Here is a 3,503-nt window from a genome sequence, read left to right as displayed (position 1 = left end):
ACCATCTTTAACCCCAGTTCCATGTGATTCAATGCTTTCTTCTGACCTCTGTGGGTATTTGGCAAACACATGGTGCACAGGCAAACATGCCAACAAAACCCCTCTACCCATAAAGTAAAATAATTCTTCAGCAGTCAAATAACCAGTGCCTAGGAATGTCAAAAATAGCCCGTGACTAACTTGTATTTTTTTTTTCCCTAACTTTCATTTTGATTCTTCGCTTTCATTGTGCTTGCTAAGTGGCAGCTGGTCCATGATACCATGGCAACCAGCCAGTCAACAACGGCAGTGTTTCTCAGCAGCTGAATCTGCCCTGGTAAATTCATGAACCACTCCAGTCCTCACTGTGCTGTTACAGGTGAAAGGTGAGTCTCAGCTAAAGGAACTGTTTTTAAAACTCCAAGATTGTATGTGTCCTTGAAGACTCTTGAAGAACCCTTGGCCTGGGCAGATCAAGCTTTCAAGCCTTTATTCACAGGCTACCCGGATTTGGAGCCATGATAGATATTCTTCTGGGACTCTGATTCTAAGGTTAAAGTTCTGAGTGTTCCAAAATAAGCCAGATTTATAGTTATATCCTCTTGCAAAAATACAGTACCACCCTCTTCAAGGTCCTCTAATGTTGATTCTACCTTGGCTCTTTCTCACAACTTGAAAAATCCTCTGCAGAAATGCTGAAATGTTTAACACTGTGCAAAGTATTTATAAAGGACTGTAAAAGTTATCCAATGATGGTACCATTTTCTTTCTTCAAAAAGGTGAGCACTGACTGCAACAGAGAAATAAAATTGTTGGTGTCAAAACACATGCTTTTAGATATTAGAATAAGAGTAAAATAGAGCAGACAATATCAGAATGAATCCCATTTAATGAGTATTGTGTTTTAATTACATGTGTGCCTATCTGTATTAGTGGGCTTTCTATTACTATAACTAAACATCAGAGATTATCAGCTTATAAAAATAAAAGGGTTGTGGGTATGGTGGTGGACACCTTTAATCCTAGCACTTGGGAGGCAGAGGCAAGTGGATCTCTGAGTTCAAGGCCATCCTGGTCTACAGAGTGAGTTCCAGGAGCTACACACAGCAACCCTGTCTCAAAAACCAAACATAAGGACTGCATAGATTGCTCAGTGGTTAAGAGCATTGGCTGCTCTTCCTAGAGGACCTGGATTCAATTTCCAGTACCCACATGGCAGCAGAAATGTTTGGGCTCACAATTCCGGAGTTTTACTCCATGATCCATTGACCCTGTTGCTTTGGACCTGTGACAAGGCAGCCTGTCATGGTGGTAGCATACAGACAGTATAGCAAACCTGTTGGCTTCAACATAAGCCAGGAAGCAAAGAATAAGAAAGGCCAACATTCTATAATCTCCTTCAATGACATGCCCCCTCAGTAATCTAAAGATTTCCCATTAGGTGGTGAGATCAAAGCTGGGTGTCCTGCGTCATGGATCTTGGACCGGCTCATTAAAAAAAGTCACCATGAAGAACAACAAAACCTCAATGGATTCCAAATCCATTAATAGTTTTTGTGGTGATATATTGTGTCCCCCAATATATTGTGCATCCTAATAAACTTATCTGGGGTCAGAGGACAAAACAGCCACTAGATAGACATAGAGGCCAGAAAATGGTAGCACACACGCCTTTAATCCTACCACTTGGGAGGCAGAGATCCATCCATATCTCTGTGATTTCAAAGCCACATTGGAAACAGCCAGGCATGGTGACACATGCCTTTAATCCCACGAAGTGAGCCTTTAATCTCAGGAAGTAATAGCAGAAAGCATAAAGGTATATAAGGCATGAAGAACAGGAACTAGGGCTGGTTAAGCTTTTAGGCTTTTAGCAGCAGCTCAGCTGAGATCCATTTGGGTGAGGATTCAGAGGCTTCCAGTCTGAGGAAACAGGATCAGCTGAGGAACTGGCAAGGTGAGGTGGCTGTGACTTGTTCTGTCTCTCTGATCTTCCAGCATTCACCCCAATAACTGACTTCAGGTTTGATTTTATTAATAAGACCTTTTAAGATTCACGATATAAATTTTGAAGTAAAGACCATCCATGGAAGCAAATCAATGGACTCTGGAATATATCTGGACAGCAGTTATAAAATGGATTACCCTGAAATGGGTGTGTGTATAATAATTAATAATAACTTTCATAAAAGCACTGGAATGACCCCTCGGTCTGGTACTGATGTCGATGCAGCCAAACTCAGAGAGACATCCATGGGCCTGAAATACAATGTCCGGAACAAGAATGATCTTACTCGTGAAGAAATTGTGGAATTGATAGATAAGGTTTCTAAAGAAGATCACAGCAAAAGGCAACTATTGCCAAAGCTTGATTGGAAAGCCCAAACTCTTCATCATCCAGGCTGGATGGAGTACAGGGTACGGAGCTAGACTGTGGCATTGAGACAGACAGTGGAACTGACAATGACATGGCGTGCCAAAAGATACCCATGGAAGCCAACTTCCTTTATGCTTACTCCACGGCACCTAGTTACTACCGCTGGACAAATTCAAAGGACAGGTCCTGGTTCATCCAGTCACTTTGTGCCGTGCTGAAACTGTATGCACACAAGCTTGAGTTTATGCACATTTTTACTCGCGTTAACTGGAAGGTAGTGACAGAATTCGAGTCCTTCTCTCTTGACTCCACTTTTCATGCGAAGAAGCAGATTCCGTGTATTGTGTCTATGCTCACAAAAGAACTATACTTTTATCACTAAGGAAATGATTGGGTGTTTATTTCTCTTTGTTTTGTTTTGTTTTGAATGCCAAATGAGGAAACCGTTTCAGGGAGACTTTACTTCCCTCTCGTTTAAATCAAATCTGATGTTCCAGATGGTACTTTGAACCATACCACTGCCCTAGCAATGCAACCACAGTGCAGCTACCTCAAGTTCAACATCAGGTAGTTGAAATGGAATTGAATTAGGAAGAAATAAATGTCAATGATGGTACTATCATAATAGAGGAAATTACAAATTTACCCTTTTTTACAATTAGCAAGATTTGCTGATACCATGAATTTTAAAGTAATTATGAAGAAATTAAACATGATTTTATACTCCCTATACACACAAAGAATGTCATTCTAGTTTTTGTTAAACTATAGAAATGATGGTGTCAAATAATACATCTTAGAACTTGAATCCACGGGCAGAGTCAAAGGCTTGAACCTTCATTTTGGAAATGATGTATGGAAATGAAACGTTGGACCACCAGTGGCATTCATTATAGCTGCTGGTTTTGTGACTTGTTCTGAGCATGTATTTCTTATTTTAAAAAATCATGTTTTATTATTGAAAAAAAATCGAGTATTTATGTGAGAGGAAACCGTGAGCGAGTTTGGTTGACTCTTTGAAGGCTACCATACATCTGTAGTGGACATGATGGCAAGGTGCTAAGTCTACCAGCATTTGTTTCTTACTTGTTCTTATACAAATCAGGTTAGTTTTACAGACCAGCAAAATATCCAGAGGACGGTTATG

At 40.3% G+C, this 3,503-nt stretch overlaps 1 pseudogene; it reads left to right on the top strand.

The window, feature by feature from the left end:
- Window positions 1-1,486: 1,486 nt before the first annotated feature.
- LOC128117354 (caspase-3-like) lies at window positions 1,487-2,738 on the top strand (annotated as a pseudogene).
- The last annotated feature ends 765 nt before the right edge of the window (window positions 2,739-3,503 follow it).

Source organism: Peromyscus californicus, unplaced genomic scaffold, assembly GCF_007827085.1.
Source record: "Peromyscus californicus insignis strain IS unplaced genomic scaffold, ASM782708v3 Scaffold_21__1_contigs__length_65335640, whole genome shotgun sequence".
In the NCBI taxonomy this organism is placed as follows: Eukaryota; Metazoa; Chordata; class Mammalia; order Rodentia; family Cricetidae; genus Peromyscus; species Peromyscus californicus.
This window is presented reverse-complemented; position numbering and strand designations above follow the sequence as displayed.